The sequence below is a fragment of the Humulus lupulus genome, chromosome 3, assembly GCF_963169125.1.
Source record: "Humulus lupulus chromosome 3, drHumLupu1.1, whole genome shotgun sequence".
In the NCBI taxonomy this organism is placed as follows: domain Eukaryota; kingdom Viridiplantae; phylum Streptophyta; class Magnoliopsida; order Rosales; family Cannabaceae; genus Humulus; species Humulus lupulus.
The window spans coordinates 236,209,341-236,227,859 of NC_084795.1; the positions used below are offsets into that span (position 1 = coordinate 236,209,341).

Consider the following 18,519-nt stretch of genomic DNA (forward strand, 5'->3'; position numbering starts at 1 on the left):
CTATGTTCCTTTGATGGGCTTTGGAGAAGTTTTTATCTTGTCATCATGGTCTGACTGCCGAGTCGTTGACTGCAGATTGACTAGGATAACTATGCGTCCAAGAAAATCTACGCGACTAGTCGACACTAGGTCTGGGACCGGGGGTGATGACCAGGGCCCGATTCCTCCGCCAGTCCCTGAGAATTGGCAGCAACTCATGACAGATATGCAGGCTCGATTATAGAGCCAAGATGAACAGATTCGCCTATTGCGACAGCAGGCTCCATCAGGGAGCGCTGCCCCTATTGTACCGCCTACAGTGGTACCAGCTGTACAGTCTGGGGAGGTTGGGAACAGGTGGGAGTCGTTATATGAGCGGTTTAGGAAGCATCAACCTCCAATCTTTGAAGGGGGACATGATCCACTGAAGGCCGAGCAATGGCTAACTATGATTACTACTATCCTGGATTTCATGAGGATAGAGGGACATGATAGAGTGGCATGTGCCACGTATATGTTGAGAGAGGATGCCTGCATCTGGTGGGAAGTGGCTTCACAGACCAGGGACGTCACTACTCTGAGTTGGGAAGGTTTTAGAGACTTGTTTAGCCAGAAATACTATAATGTTGCTATCAGGGCAGCAAAATTTAATGAGTTTGTGGGTTTGGTGCAAGGTAATATGACTGTTATAGAGTATGCCCTAAAATTTGACAGGCTTGCGAAGTTTGCACCAGATCTTGTGCCTACTGATGCTGCTAGGCAAGAAAGATTTATCAGGGGGCTTAATGCTATGATAGCCCGGGATGTCAGAATAACAACGGTACCTGGAGGAACAAATTATGCCCAGGCCGTTGAGAAGGCTCTTACCGTTGAGTAAGGGGAGAAAAGATTTGGAGGGAAAGTGCGGTGAGGCGCGAGGGACGTAGAGTGGTGCCTCATTATTCGGGGACAGGTAGGGGCGGAGGCCCCAGTGACTTCAAGAGAAAGACTCCTGACACTTTGACTGCTGATGGTCCTGAGACAGTCATAGAAATAGCTGATCAAACGCCAGCTTTCGTATCCATGATGTGGGCATTGATTTATCAAATCTCTAAACCTCTCCCAGACCTGATGGAAAGTTTCATGGTCTTTCTGGATGAAAGTAGAGATTTGCCTCTTAAGGCTGCTAGTCTTATGGGGCGGGAAATATTTGGCAAAGAATGCTTTTGTCATTTCGTCCCATGTTCCGATAGATCTAGGCCTTAAGGAATACAACCAAATTTTTGCTTTGTCTTTGAGTGAGAAAGGAAAGAATTTCAATCTCACAATGTTTGTGACATCAGAACAGTTGTTGGATGTAGCCACCACCTCTTCGAATTCCCGTATATGCACGTACGGACTCTCATTTTCCAACCCATGAAAGGTTGGTAAGAGGTTAATCATGCCGGGTTTGAAATCAAAATTTGGCATATTGTTGGGATACATTATGCATGAAGGTGTGGCTGTACGCGTAGGATGTAAATATTCCTGTAGCATTCTTGGTTGGACTTCGTCTTGATGAGCCATCGTGGGTGGTTCGGTAAGTCTCGGTGAATCGGAAGTGTTTGAACGAATGGAAGAAAACGACGAACTAGGAGAGTTTTCTAAAGTTTCTACTTGTTGTCTCACAAATCTCCCTAGTGCGTCTCTGTTTCGTGGCATAAATATTTTTTAGTTTGTAAGTATTATAAGCGCAAATGTGTAATAATGTAATAAGTATACACCAAAATGTTCCCAGGCCAATTGGAAAGGCTGCCAAGGTACCACTTTAGGCCCAAGAGCTTTTCTAGAACTCCCCAAGGTTCTTAGAAAAGATTGGAGGGTAACGCTAACACAGACCTTATTTAAGAAGTAATTTTTTTAAGACATAACAAGTTTGGTTTTTATTAATTTCCAAACTTACACAAATGTTCTCAATACTTTGTTTGATTTTTTATTTTTGATTTTTTTTTAAATTTTATGATTTAAAATTTTATGCTTTTTTTTCGGAAAAAAAAACCTAAATCTAGAAAATAAAATTCTAAACCTAAAAATAAAATTAAAAAAATGAATAAATAAAAAATAATAAATAAATAAAAATAAAAATAAAAATTAATAAGGAAAAATAAAATAAAAGAGAAATTAAAAATTATACTATTTTTTTTTAAAATAGAAAGAAAAAAAATTAACTTACTATGCAAACCTTTAATTGTAGAATTACCTCCCCGGCAACGGCGCCAAAAATTGATATCGCCCAATAATTCCTAAGCGGTCACAGTAGTAATCAGGCTATGTCGCATCCACAGAGAGGTAAAATACAAAATTAAAAGAAAGATTAGTAAATTAAAAATAATAAACTTTGGAAAAATGTAAATTTGAAAAAGAATATAAACATTAAATGAATAAAATCGAGGGATTCGAATCAGAAAGAGAGTATGGAAGACATAAGTTTCATTCATGCAAACATATATATATTTTAATAAAATTGATTCATTATACTCAACTATAATTCTACACCATTAATTATAGTTGGAAAATATATATAATAAAGCTCACCTTAAAATATGTTCTTTAATTAAATTATACTAACTTCTAATTTTAAAAACCTATCATATTATATACTTTAGAGCGACAAAATACCAATGGCAGAATGCAGTAAAAAGCATATAATATAACAAATATTCTAAATTAAATTAAAAACCTAAATTACATAAGAAGAGCATGACTAGACTTATGTAAAAGATAATAATAAATTTAGAATAAAAATTAGAAGAAAATAAATTTAATTGTAACAAATATATAGAAATGAAGAACAAAATAAAGAATCAATATATTAAAAATATAATATTAAACATGAACTCCACTCTAGCCTTTCCACAAGAAAATTTAGCCTAAAATAGGCATTGTTTTCACTCACAAAAATGTAAAAGAAAAATATGAAAAATAAGTGTTTTTCTCTCCAATACTCTCTAAACTCTCCTTACATAATCTGATATCTTTTTACCCCATTTGGTACCCTATTTATAGTGTAAATAGGACTAAAAAACGTGTAAAACCGTGTACAAAATAGTGGGAAAGTGGCATAAAAAACTGGTGGAAGTGGGGAAAATGTGTTGAGCCGTGGGGGACAGGGGCTGATTGTGGTAGGTGGCTGGTCAGGTACATGGGAAACAGGTACTGACGACGTGGGCAGGTGGCAGCTTCTTGTTGGTTCAGGTGGCTGGCGCGTCAGGTGGATGGGACGTGGCGTCAGCGTGTTAGCGTGGCAGGTGCGGCGTCAGGCGGCTCGGCGGCTTCTTCAGCGGTTGGAAGCTTGGCTGCTCAGCTTGGAGGCTCGGCTCGGCGACTCGGGTGGACGAATGGCAAGCTGCCATGTGGCAGCGTGGGGGAGCAGAATTTTGCTTGGGCTTTGGCTGTTTTGGGCTTAATTTTGGGCCATTCCATCTTCAAAAATGCCATTTTCTTCATGATTTCTTCAATTTTAATTCTTTATTTCCTCTTTCTTTTTCTTTGTGTCAAAAATCATTTTATTTCCTGAAAATTAAACACAAATTAAATTAAAATTAATATTTTCAAATATAAAATATATGACAATAAATCCATGAAAATATTAATTAAAACTTAATTAATTTTACACTTTTAAGACTAATAAAATGATATTTTTGAGCACTAATCAGCTTGTTTTGTGTGCGGAACAGTGGGGATTTTGACATGATTCTGGGGATGGACTGGTTGGTTAGATATGGGGCTACTATGGACTACAGAAAGAAGATGGTGACTTTTGAGCCTGAGGGCGAGGATCCTTTTGTTTTTGTGGGTGCGGGTTGTGAACCCCGCGCACCCATGATTTCAGCGTTGAGAGCCAGAGACTTGTTGCAGGGAGGATGCGTAGGTTTTTTAGCCATTGTAGTGGATACTACTAGGGTTATGCCGGCAGGGCCGGGAGAGACCAAATTGTTGTGTGAGTTCTTGGACGTATTTCCTGAGGATTCACTAGGGTTGCCGCCGCACAGGGAGATTTAGTTTGAGATTGAGTTAGCACCGGGGACAGAACTAGTATCACGGGCACCATATAGGATGGCACCAGCTGAGTTGAAGGAATTAAAGATATAGTTGCAGGAGCTTCTGGATCTGGGTTTCATCATACCTAGTTACTCACCCTGGGGCGCTCCAGTATTATTTGTTAAGAAGAAGGACGAGACGTTGATGATGTGTATAGACTACCGAGAATTGAACAAGTTTACCATAAAGAATAAGTACCCTTTACCAAGGATTGATGACTTGTTCGATCAACTGAAGGGAAAGACGGTGTTCTCAAAGATTGATCTACGATCTGGTTATCACCAGCTGGGGATCAAAGATGAGGATATACCAAAGACGACCTTCCGGATGCGATATGGGCACTATGAGTTCTTGGTCATGTCTTTCGATTTGACCAATGCCCCGAAAACTTTTATGGATTTGATGAATAGGGTGTTCAAGGACTTCTTAGATCAGTTCGTTATTGTCTTCATCGAAGACATTCTAGTATACTCCAGTTCAGAGGCAGAGCATGAGCAACATCTTCGACAGGTTTTACAGAGGTTAAGGGAGCATCAGTTGTATGCCAAGCTTAAAAAGTGTGAGTTTTAGTTGCCATAGGTGAATTTCCTTGGGCATATAGTTGGTGCAAAAGGGATTAAGGTGGATCCGTCCAAGGTGGAAGCAGTGAGAGATTGGCCGAGGCCAAAGAACGCCTCGAAGGTGCGGAGTTTCCTTGGGTTGGTAGGTTATTACATGCGGTTTGTGGAGGGATTCTCAAAGATCGCTTCACCGATGACAGAATTGACAAGAAAGAATCAGAGGTTTGCTTGGTCAGAGAGGTGTGAGAACAGTTTCCAAGAGTTGAAGTGACGGCTTATTTCTGTACCTGTGCTGAGTCTTCCTTCGGAGGAAGGAAAGTTTGTGGTTTACTGTGATGCATCGAGGATGGGTTTAGGCTGCGTGATGATGCAGAATGAGAAAGTTATAGCCTATGCATCGCGGTAGCTGAAGGAGTATCCTACCCATGATTTGGAGCTGGCGGTAGTGGTATTCACACTGAAGGTTTGGCGGCATTACCTGTATGGGGAGAAGTGCGAGATATACACTGACCACAAGAGTTTGAAATATTTCTTCACTCAGAATGATTTGAACATGAGGCAGAGGCATTGGTTAAAGTTGGTTTAGGATTATGACTACGATATCCTTTAGCACCCGGGGAAAGCCAACGTGGTGGTGGATGCATTGAGCCGGAGGGGCCCAGGACAGTTGTATAGTTCCACCCAGATCTCGAGGGAGTTAGCAGATGAAATGACCAGAGTAAGGATATAATTATTGGTGGGCCAGTTAGCTAATATTACCTTGCAGTTGACCCTGCTAAAGAGGATTAAGGAGGGACAATTGGTGGATGTGCAGTTGCAGGAAGTTAGGCAGCATGTTTTAGCGGGGAAAGCTAAGGATTATTTCGTCTTTGAGACTGGCATGCTTCGATATCAGGGGCGGATTTGTGTTCCAGCAGATGAGGGGATTAGACGAGAGATATTGGATGAGTCTCACACTATGCCATACTCGCTTCATTTGGGTACCACGAAAATGTATCAAGATCTACGGGCATTATATTGGTGGCCCGAGATGAAGAAGGATGTGGTAGAGTATGTGTCTAGATGTTTGACATGTCAGCAGGTAAAGGCTGAGCATTAGCGACCAGCGGGATTGCTTCAGCCTTTGGGCATCCCAGAATGGAAGTGGGAGGACATTATGATGGATTTTGTGGGAGGATTACCCAGGACAGTGGGACTTTGTGACTCGGTGTGGGTGATAGTAGACAGATACACCATGTCAGCTCATTTTCTGCCAGTGAAGTCTACCTATATAGTGGAACAGTATGTGAGGGAGATAGTTCGTCTCCATGGGGTTCCAAAGTCTATTGTATCTGATCGAGATCCCATCTTTACCTCTAAGTTTTGGGGAGCTCTGCAGGGAGCTATGGGGACCCAGCTGAAGTTTAGCACAACTTTTCATCCTCAGACTGATGGACAGTCTGAGAGGACAATTCAGGTGTTAGAGGACATGCTTAGGGCGTGTGTGATTGATTTCGAGGGATCTTGGAGTAAGTACCTACCGTTGATTGAGTTCTTGTATAACAACAGTTATCAATCCACGATTGGAGTAGCTCCTTATGATATGCTATATGGGAGAAAATGTAGATCACCCATTCATTGGGATGAGATGGGTGAGAGGAGGTACTTAGGACCAGACATGGTTCAAAAGGCCAATGAGGCTATTGAGGAGATTCGAGTCAGAATGCTTGCTTTGCAGAGCAGACAGAAAAGCTACACTGATCCTAAGCATAAGAACATGGAGTTCTAGGTTAGGGACCACGTGTTTCTGCGAGTTTCACCGTTGAGAGGGGTGAGGAGGTTTGGAGTAAAGGGCAAGCTGAGCCCTCGATTTGTTGGACCTTTTGAGATCCTAGAGAGGATTGGATAGGTGGCTTATAGGCTGGCCTTGCCACCGTCACTGTCAAGAGTTTATGATGTGTTCCGTGTCTCCATGTTGCGGAACTATGTTTCAGATACGACGCATGTGCTGAAGTATGAGGATTTAGAGTTACAGACAGACTTATCCTATGAAGAGCGACCGGTTCAGATTTTGGATCGGAAGGAAAAAGTCTTACGGAATAAGACAATTCCGTTAGTAAAAGTGTTGTGGAGAAACAGCAAGGTTGAGGAAGCGACCTGGGAGTTAGAGACAGCGATGCGGGATTAGTATCCCGAGATATTCAGGTAAATTTTGAGGACGAAATTCACATTAGGAGGGGATAGTTGTAACGACCCAAAATCACTAATATGGCTTAAGGGCCTTGATTAGTGTGCCGGGAAGGCATAATTGACTTATGAGTGAATTTATTGATTTAATGCATGATTATATGATAGGCATGCTTGTATGATTATGTGGATGTAAATGTGGTTAAATGATATATCTGTGTGAACCACATTATTATGTGGGTAAATCTGTAGCATGCGACTTGAGGCGATCCTAGGGAGCCAGTTAGCGGGAAGTCACAACGGGGCTTAGTATTTGACTTTGGATAAGTCAGGGGTATTATAGGTATCGGGTAGTTATTTAGACTATCGGGTTATGGAAATAAATATATGGATATATATTTGAGGATAGAAAGCCTAGGCGGGAATATTGGGGGAAATTATTGTTTGGCCCTCGGGGACGTTTCTGGTACCCCGAGCCTCGGGATTGACTTAACTGGCTACGATTAGACTAAGTTAATAAAAAACAGGGGAATAAAACACAAACCGACCTCTTCTCTTCTCTTCTTTCTCCTTTCACTTTCAAGAAACTACATAAAACCTAAGGGAATCAGCTGGGGAAAAAACTCTGTGTTTGAGCTGAATTCATGAAGGCTTAGCTTAGCTCAAACTAAGGGTCACTTAATCAAGATTAAGGTAAGAATTTAATTGTGTTTTTGGGTGTTAGAACTCTAAGTTTTTGGCTGAATATTAAGGTGATTATGATTTTGATGTTTAAGGGCTGAATTGAAGATAAGTGCTTAGGTTTTAGCACAGAGATTGTCAAGGAAGTGGTTTAGCGAAAGAGGTAAGCTCCAACTCATAATTTAGAGGTTTAAGTTTGAGTTTCGCATGACTGGTTTTGGTGTTTTGAGTTGCTGGGTTTCAGAGAATCAAAATGGAGTTTTAGTAGGTTCTTAGGCTGAATTTATGTTGGAATATGTTGTTAGAGTCATGATAAAAGTTTTGTGATAAATGGGTGTTGAGTTAGGGTGCTTTGGAATGATTTTGGATGGGGTTAGGATGCTAGAAATGGTGTATTTTCTTGGCATGAAGGGGAGGGCCGCGGCTCTGTTCTAGAGCGCTGCGGCCCTACGAAGTGAGAGAACCAGGGAGGCACGACCAAGGGAGAGCGCCGCGACGCCCATGGGCAGGGTCGCGGCGCGTGTCTGCTTGCTAAGGGCCTTGGGCTCTGTTTTAGGGGCGAGCCACGACTAAGGTTCAAAGGCCACATCCCTTAGGTGCATTCTTGAACATTTGGGGATTTTGAGCGCAGGAATCTAGCCTAGGGTGCTTGGGATCGATTTCACCACCGTGCTTGGTAGAATTCAATGTCTTGGAAGCCAGTGTTGTACCCGGAAACCCTTATTTGAATATTAATTGAATCCAATACCTTGGTTGTGATTAGGTGTTAAAGCTAGGGCTTAGGAACGGATCGTGTTCAAGGAACGTCGCTCATAACCAGTGAACGTAGAAACTAAAGGTAAGAAAACTGCACCCGGTTGTGTATTTGTAATGGGACTAAGGGCTCCCTAATATGTATGCTTGAAAAGATGATATTATGCCATGTAAACAGTGAACCAACGACCTAAGAGTGCCAAAGGTTACACTAGAGCATAGGGCGCGGCTTAGCCACTGGTAGCCAAGGACAGATTATTATGCATTGAGCTCGGTTTAAGCGAGCTGGAGTCAGTGGGGTAAACAGAGGGTGCGGCCTAAGTTGTTGGCCCTAACTATTATGTGATTTGTTTGCTAGTTGTGATTAGTTGCATTATTGGTTATGTATAAGTGCTGAGTGGTTAATGTGGAGTATTAAGTGTTTGAACATGCTTAAAGAGTTGAATATCTATTATTGTTGTCTGTGTTGCATATTATGTTTTGTTGCTGGGCCTTGGCTCACGGGTGCTACGTGGTGCAGGTAAAGGAAAAGGCAAGCTTGCTCAGCCCTGACTTGGAGAGCTCTGCAAGCTGAATGTACATGACCAGCCGCTCAGCCACCACGGTTGGGGTTTAGGCAGGGACGTGAGAACCAGAAATGTCTATTTTGCCTTAGTATGGTTGATGGTTGTCTGTATTTTGGAGATTCTGTAAACCAACTTTTAAACTCTGTTTCTTTTTGGGATCCCATGTATAGAACTGTTTAATTATGTAAAGTGTTACTTTTGAGACCAAAACCTTTTTAACCCTAGCTCATACATTTTTAGTAACACATTTTTAAATTAATGACTTGATTAGCAAGTCCTACACCTTTATAAGTACACAGTGTAGCGGTCTTGGCTATCCAGGGCGTTACAAGGTGTGGGATCTTTCTTCATGTGGTCAAATAAGCATAAATTCAGGGATCTTATGAGGGAGAGATTGGATAGAGTGATCGCCGACATGGAGTAGGTCTCGGTGTTCCCAAAGGCGGGTGTTAAGGCGTTACCTATTATGGATTCAGAGTACTCAACTTTAGTCATTGATCTCTTTTTAAATATAGATTCGTTCCGATCCCCATTTAGATTTTTAGATGTATGGTGTAATGACCCAGGGTGTAGAGAGGTCATTCAAAAGGCTTGGGCTAGATTGTATAGTGGTATGGGGAGTTTCCAACTCCAGAACAAACTTATGTACACTACAAGGGTTCTAAAATTTTGGAATAGGGAGGTGTTTGGGTTTTGTCAAGAAAAGTTAAAGATGGTAGAAGATTTTCTCGTCGAAGTTAAAAATCGGCAGGCTAGCCCAAATAACGTGCAACTTGAATCCTCCATTATCTTGGAGATGGAGGACATCTCCAGGTGCCAAGCTGAAATTTTGAGACAGAAGTCTAGGGAATTATGGCTTAAACATGGGGATCAGAACTCAATCTGGTCTGTCTCTTACTAGATGACATTGCAACTAAATCTGGTCTGTCTCTGATGATAGGGTCAACTAGATTATGGGAAGGGTAGATATTGGAGCTTACTTTATTCGTAACTTTGGCGAAGTTTACCGAATGTTGAATCACTTTATTTTCTCCCAATTGTTTGATCTGATTCGTCCCTCTATAACACAGAATAACAATGCCTTTATTACTAGATGCCCGAACCTATCGGAGATTAAGGATGTGGTATGTGGATTGGCGCCTTTGAAGTCGCCTCGTCCTGAGGGTATGCTTGGTAAATTCTATAGACATTACTGTGATGTTGTTGGTATGGATCTCGCCACTGCTGTCGGGGAGTTCTTTTTATTGGGATCTTTATCGAGAGTTATAAATCACACTTTTATTGTGCTCATCCCGAAGTCCAACTTAGCCCAGGGGTTTACTGACTATAGATTAATTAGTCTCTGTAATGTTGTCTACAAGATGATCTCTAAAAAATTTCCCAATAGGATTCAAAAATTCATTGATGAGCTAATCTCTCCGTGCCAAGTTTCATTTGTTCCTGGGGATTGGTTTGCAGACAACACAATTATTTCTCAAGAAATAATTCATACAATGAAGAGGAGATACAATCAGGTGTGGGACATAAGAATTAAACTTTACATGTCCAAGGCTATGATCGAATGGAGTGGAAGTTTGTGGATGAAAATCTTCACGCTTTTGGTTTTTCTGATCAAGTGCGACATTTGATCTTCCAGTGCATTTCCACAATGTCCTTTTCGGTGCTTCTGAATGGGGACCCGCTCAGAGATTTTAGGCCTGAAAGAGGGTTAAGGTAGAGGGGCCTCTGTGGTTGTACATTTTTATTCTATGTAGTGAGGTTCTCTCTCGATTAATTGTCAGGGAGGAGACTCAGAGTCATATTTTTGGTTTCAAAATATCACAAAGTGGTCTGCTGATCTCTCATATTCTTTAAGCAGATGATTGCTTTCTATTTTGTAAGGCTAAGGAGCATGAGATTAATGCTCTTCAGGAATGCATTGATCTCTATTGTGCGTGGTCTAGGCAGGGAGTTAACAATGAGAAATTGTCTGTTATTTTTTCAGATAACATCAGCAGGACGGTTCGAGAGAGCATGCAGGCCAAACAGGGGTGTCGTATTATGGATGACGAGGCTACCTTTCTCGAAAATCCTTTGTTCCTAGCTAAAAATAAGAAGCACTCTTTTGCCTTCATAAAGGATAGAATTTTGAAGCGCTTGGAAGGGTGGAGTAGTAAACTTTTGTCACAAGCGGGCAGGACAACTCTTATTAAGTCACTGGCGTCTACCATCCTTGTGTATTCCATGTTGTCTTTTTTGTTACCAAAGTCCCTTTGTTCCGATCTTGATAAGGTTTTCCGTAAATTCTAGTTGTTGGGGAATGAGAGGAAAAATAAGTTTTTGGCTTTATCTAGCTGAGATAAAATTTGTCGCCCAAAGGAAATAGGTGGGCTTGGGATTAGGAAATATAAAGACTTTAAGAAAGCTCTTATTACCAAGTTTACGTGGTCTGTGGTAGTGAAGAAAAAGTGTTTGTGGGTGGAGGCTTTCACTAAAAGATACTGTAATAACCAAAGCTTTTGGTCTGCTACTCTTCCGCGATCGACCTCTTACATTGCTAAGGGCATCTGAAGCTTGAAAGATACTTTGAGGAAGGAATCTCTCTATAGATAGGGAAACAACATTAATAAGCCTATTTGGGAGGTCCCTCCCCGTTACATCAATATGTGGGTATGATTAATCCTCAGATCTCCGAGCCTGGTTTTGTTGTGCATGGTTTACTAAATTTTGTTTCTATGTTGCATGAACAAAATTTTAAAATATCTTTTAATAATAATTCGATTGTTATTTCAAGATATGGTTTTAAGATATGTTCTGCAAAATCTATCGATGGGCTTTATAAACTGCAAGCTAAAGAGAAATCTGTAAATAATTCTGAATTATTTAAAACAGCAAATCCAAGATCTATTAAACGACAAAAGACTGATTCCGATAGTGATACATATCTTTGGCACTTAAGATTGGGCCATATTGGTCTAGACAGAATAAATAGGCTTGTAAAGGATGGTCCTTTAAGAGAACTATCTATTGGATCTCTCCCTGTTTATGAATCCTGTCTAGAAGGCAAAATGACCAAGAGACCTTTCTCTGCCAAAGGTTCAAGAGCCACAAAACCACTTCAGCTAGTACATACGGATGTTTGCGGTCCACTAAATGTACAAGCAAGAGGAGGTTATGAATACTTCGTCACTTTTATTGACGATTATTCAAGATATTGTTACCTATATTTAATGCAAAGAAAATCTGAAACTTTTGGAAAGTTCAAAGAATTTCAAGCAGAAGCTGAAAAACAATTAGGTAAGTCACTAAAAGCTCTTCAATCTGATCGAGGAGGAGAGTACTTGGATTTTGACTTCAAAGACCATCTATGTGAGCATGGCATTCTATCCTAACTCACGGCACCTGGAACGCCACAGCGAAATGGTGTTTCGGAAAGACGGAACAAAACGTTATTAGATATGGTTAGATCAATGACGAGTTTCTCATCATTACCACTGTCATTCTGGGGCTATGCGATTCAATGTGCTCTATACTTATTAAATGTTGTTCCATCTAAGTCTGTCCAAAAGACACCCATAGAATTATGGAATGGTTGTAAACCTAGTTTACACCATTTTTGAATTTGGGGATGTCCTGCACATGTGCTTAACGGAAAGACCGGGAAGTTAGAATCACACTCTGAAGTGTGCATGTTTGTAGGTTATTCCAAAGAGACCGGAGGTGGAATTTTCTATAGTCCAAAAGAAAATAAAACATTTGTATCGACAAATGCAACTTTTCTTGAACATGACTATGTGAATAACTACAAACCTCGCAGTAAGGTTGTTCTGGAGGAGATGGTCTCAAATGAAGTTGCAAAGTCACCAGCAACAACCAATGAAAAACTGCAAGAGGAAACTGCTAGTTCTAGTCAGAATAGTAGTGAACCTCGTTGTAGTGGGAGGATTAACAAGCAACCCACACGCTATGAACACGAAGTTCAAATGCTTGTGTCTGACACAAACAAAGACGATCCATTGACATTTAGAGATGCAATGAATGATTCTGACAAGGACAAATGGCAAGATGCCATGAACCAAGAAATGGAATTGATGTACTCCAATTCTGTCTGGGTTCTTGAAGATCCACCTGAGAATATCAAACCCATTGGTTGCAAGTGAATATTCAAGAAGAAAAGAGGAGCGGATGGGAAAGTAGAGACTTTCACAGCAAGGCTTGTAGCCAAAGGTTACACACAGAAAGAAGGGGTTGACTATGAAGAAACTTTTTCTCCTGTAGCCATGCTAAAATCCATTCGTATACTCTTATCCATAGCTGCGTGCATGGGTTATGAGATTTGGCAAATGGATGTCAAAACAGCTTTTCTGAATGGCTACCTTGACGAAACCATTTACATGTCTCAACCAGAAGGGTTCGAGTTAAAAGGTTTGCAAGCCTCTTAGATCCATTTATGGACTCAAACAAGCTTCTAGATCTTGGAATCTTAGATTTGATGACACAATTAAAACGTTTGGTTTTGAACAAAACGTTGACGAACCTTGTGTCTATAAACAAATCAAAGATGGTGTAGTAGTATTCCTCGTTATTTATGTTGATGATATATTACTGATTGGAAATGACGTAACATCATTATCAAAAGTAAAGAACTGGTTAGCTGAACAATTCCAAATGAAAGATTTGGGAGAAGCTAAGTATGTTCTGGGCATTAAGATTCTTCGAGATGGACAGAACAAAAATTTTGCATTGTCTCAAACAACTTATATTGATAAGGTGCTAGAACGCTTTAATATGCAAAACTCCAAAAAGGGTGATATGCCAACCCGTTCTGGAGTATTCCTTTCCAAAGAGCAGTGTCCCAAAACACCTCAGGAAGAGGAAGACATGAGACAATATCCCTATGCCTCAGTAGTAGGCAGTCTAATGTACGCCATGTTGTGTACAAGACCTGACATTTGTTATGCAGTAGGGATAGTCAGCTGTTTTCAATACAATCATGAATTGAGTCATTGGACTGCAGTAAAGAATATTCTCAAGTATCTTAGAAATACTAGAGATTATATGCTTGTATATTCAGGTGGAGACCTGAACCTCAGTGGTTACACTGATTCTGATTTTCAATCAGACAGAGATAGTCGGAAATCGACTTCTGGATCAGTGTTTACTTTTGGAGGAGGAGCGGTAGTCTGACAAAGTATTAAACAAACCAGCATTGCAGACTCCACCATGGAAGCCGAGTATATAGCGGCTTGTGAAGCAGCTAAGGAGGCTGTGTGGCTCAAAAAGTTCTATTATGATCTGGAAGTTGTACCAGATGTGGATAAGCCACTAGTCCTATACTGTGACAACAGTGGGGAAGTAGCTAACTCAAAGGAACCAAGGAGTCACAAGAGGGGAAAGCACATCGAGAGGAAGTATCACTTGCTAAGAGAGATAGTTCATCGAGGAGATGTTGCAGTTATGAAGATAGCTTCAGAGCATAATCTTGCAGATCCTTTCACAAAGACTTTTTCTATAAAATATTTTAAGGAGCATGTAAGAAACATGGGAATGAGAGAGATGCATCATTTGCTTTAGGGCAAGTGGGAGATTGTTGGAAATGTGCCCAGAAAGCATATGTAGTAGACATTGTTTTTATGAAATAAATAAATGAATTGAATTTGTTATGCATATATTTTATGGACTATATTATTCTATGATAATATTATGTAAATATCAGGAAAATTCCTAAGTTCATATATGTGATCTCAAACACGTATTAGTATGGGAGGATTGTGTTTGAGATAAATGAACTTGAATAGTTCGCAGTAAAATAAAGTTATGGAATCTTTAGATTAATTACTGCAAGTACGGTCCACTAGTATTATGAATACATGCGATCTAGATCCAGATCACTAGTGTGGTAGGACACTTTAGTAGAGGTGCTTTATATATTAGAGAATATATAGAACTGGACCAGATATGTTTATTAATACTTAGTTAAATACCGTTTCGAAGTATTAATTAAATATATCAACTGATGATCATATACAAATAGATCTTAATCCTGAAGTTACTAAGAACTCCTGTTTATGTTATATGAGTTTTTTGATTCACTTGTTAGGGTCTGTCAGAATGATCAGGCTAGAAACTTTTGTTTTGGGAACTCATTAATGTAGATGGCTGGGGACATAGTATACAGATATGGAATCTATGCCTTCTCGCAAGAGATTGAATGATGGTTCTCTTAAGGGTTGACTTTTGGGACTGAAAGGTTATTGAGCTCAAATTCATAATTTAGTTATGAATTAACATTCACTAGTAGAGTCAATGGTACTTAAGGAAACAAGAGATAATTAAAAGGGTAAAACGATAATTTGATTCCCGATTAATTATGAACCATTATTAGAGGGTCAAGTTGTATGCAATGATTACATCAATGGACGCTTTATGATTATAAAGTACTTAGTAAATGAAATGTCTATAATTACAAGAGTGCAGTCTCATATTTATAGTGGAATAATCATGAGATTAATAAATTAAGATTATTTAATTAAAGAGTTTAATTAATAATCTCAAATTTATTGGAGCTTGGAATTATAGGTCCATAGGTCCCCATAGCGGCTCTATCAACACTGTTCAAGGTAAGAGTTGATATGAAGGGGAAATAGTTTAAAGACATATTTAAGAAGAAATTTGTTCTTCAGGCCAAATATGCAATTATATGATAATAGTGATTAATTAATTAATTACAAATTAGTTGTAGTTAACAAAATTAATTAATATTTAATTATTGTATAATTTTCGAAATTATATTAAATAATTAAATTAATTTTGAAATTTAATTAAATAATTAATTAATTATAATTTTCGAAATTATAATAAATTAAATATTTATTTTCGAAAATTTTGAATTTAATTAATTGGTAGAATTAATTAAATATCTTTATTTGAGTGGGAGATAATAATCTGATAAGTTCAAATTGGATTTGAATTTAAAAGCTTAATATTTATTTAAATAATTAATTATATTTGATATTTAATTAAAAGGATAATTAATTTGAATTCACATTTGAATTAGTTATCAGGTTGTTAGATCTTATCTGACAAAACAGTTAGAATAAATAATTAAATAAAAATTGAAAAAACAACATCCCTAAAAAATAGGGAGTCTACACGTGCACACACAGTCCATGGACTATGTGTGGCGTGTAGGGCATTTTTTTTTCAGGGAAGGGTTTTTCAATTTTATTTATTTAATTAATTAATTAATGGATAATTCAAAAATTGGTTTTTTGGATTTTTTCATTAATAGAATAATTAATTAATTAAAAAGTAAATTGTAAAATGGTTACATATTAATTTTTTAAAATTTGAATATTTTCTTTTAATTATGACTAATCAGAAAAATATTCAGAGAAGTGAGTGAGACAACTTTGAACATTCGCTCTGTGAAAAATAGAACGATAGTTTTCTCTCCCTGAAAATAAAGAACCAATTCTCAGGCCTATTCTCTTGATCTCATGTGTTGAGTACATCAAGTAGAATCACAAATAAACTATCCTTCATTCTCTAAGTGCCCACACGTTTCTTGAGCTGTAGAGAACACTTTGGAAGATCTTGGTGTGAGTACGTGGGAGCGGCTTGGATAGGAAGATCGTTCTATATACGAAAAGATAGCAAGGAAACTTGATAGGCTTCAAGAGGTATGAATTCTATCCTTATCTTGTTTATGATTAATGTATGTATATTAATGGATCCGCATATTTAAAGGTAGTTTAAATATGTTACAAAATTTTTGTTGTACACTGGGCCAACCACACCACCATTCTGCTGCGTATTAGGAAACTCGTTCCTAACATTGGAAAGATGGTTCAAACCTGATTTGGCAAAGTTAAATCTCTAAGGGCTCTTCCTCTTGGGAGAGAGGATACACTATTTTGGAGGAATTCTACTGATTGTAAGTTCTCCGCCAAGAAGGCTTATTGAGCTATTATTAGCAAGAAGTTTATGAATAATGATTCTATTTGGAAGACTTTATGGAATGCCAAACTCCATGATCAGATGAAGCTCTTCCTTTGGAAAGTGGCTAACAACTCCTTGCCTTTCGGCCAAAGGTTGGCTGCCTTTTTAGAACTTCTTCTCAATGCTCTCTTTGTGGAAATGGATCAGATTCTCTTATTCATTGCTTCTTCCAGTGTCTGTGGGGTTTAGAATTGAGTGTTTGAGGTTCAATTTTGGAGTAAAAGTAGTTAGGTGGATTTTTGCTGGCCTAACTGGCACGATCCTTCGGGATAATCTGAGGTATCAATTATTTGTCTTTGTTGCCTATACACTCTTCAACTTGTGGTATGCAAGGAAAGCTTCGTACCATCAAAATCTCAGATGTGACCCTCATAGAACCTTGGTGAAAAATAAGGCTTATGTAGATGAGTTTCTTAATGCTATACCTGTAACGCCCTAGATAGACAAGGCCGCTACACTGTGTACATATAAAGGTGCAAGACTTGCTAATCAAGTCATTAGTTTGAAAAACGTGTCACTAGACATGCATGAGCTAGGGTTAAAAAGGTTTTGGTCTCAAAAGTTTCATTTTATAAAATTAAACTGTTATATACATGGGATCCCAAAATAAACAGAGTTAAAAGTAGGTTTACAGACTTCCAAAAGTACATAAAAAATTATTAGCCCTACTAAGGCAAAATAGACAATCTTTGGGTCTCGCGTCCCTGCCTAAACCTCAACTGTGGCGGCTGAGCAGCTGGCCATGTACATTCCGCTCGCAGAGCTCTCCAATCAAGGCTGATCAAGTTTGCCCTTGCCTTTACCTGCACCACGTAGCACCCATGAGCCAAGGCCCAACAAGAAAACATGTGCAACACAGACAGTAATAACAGATAACAAACTCACTAAGCATGAACTCTCATCATATAATCCACATTAATCACTCAGCATAAATTCAGAATCATGGATCCAGTCAAACACTTATAGCATTCATATCACATAATAATCAGGGCTGACAACTTAGGCCGCACCCTCTGTTTACCCCACTGACTCCGGCCCGCTTAAACCGAGCTCAGTGCATATTAAGTTGTCCTCGGCTACCAGTGGCCAAGCTGCGCCCTGTGCGCTAGTGTAACCCTTGGCACCCTTAGGCCGTTGGTTCACTATTTAGCTTGCATGGAATAATACCATCTTTTCAAGCATACACGATAGGTAACCCTTAGTCCCATCACATATATTCAACCAGGTGCAGTTCTCTTACCTTTAATCTTTGCGGTTACTGATTATGAGCAACACTCCTCAAGCACGATCCGTTCCTAAGCCTTTGCTTTTATCACCTAGCCACAACCAAAGTGAAGGATACCATCAACAAACTTAAATGAGCTTCTAGAAAAAGTTCTAGTCTCCGGAACATTGAACTTCACCAAACATGGTAAAAGATTCAATCCCGAGCACCTTAGGTTAAATTCCCAAGCCTAGAATCTCAAAATCCCAAAATACCTTAAGGGTCGTGGCATTAGCCATCCATGCCACGGCATGGCCCCAACCAGAGGCCTCCCAAAGCACAAAAACAGGTAAGGGCCACGGCCCTACTTAGACCATGTCGCGGCCCGCCCTCCTTCCTCAGCATTCATCAACTTCGAAGGGTCGCGGCTCACCAAGAACTATGCCACGGCCCGACCCCTTCGAACCCAGAAAAACCATCATTTTTAACTCCCAAACCTCATGCAAACTCACTCAAAACCACCCCAAATCCACAACTCAATTATCCAAAAACCTCCCACAAGATTCCAACA

General features: G+C 39.4%; 1 non-coding gene across 1 annotated transcript; it reads left to right on the plus strand.

The window, feature by feature from the left end:
• Window positions 1-1,036: 1,036 nt before the first annotated feature.
• LOC133827715 (small nucleolar RNA R71) lies at window positions 1,037-1,143 on the plus strand. Its single transcript, XR_009890367.1, has one exon. It is a non-coding gene; the product is annotated as a small nucleolar RNA R71 (small nucleolar RNA).
• The last annotated feature ends 17,376 nt before the right edge of the window (window positions 1,144-18,519 follow it).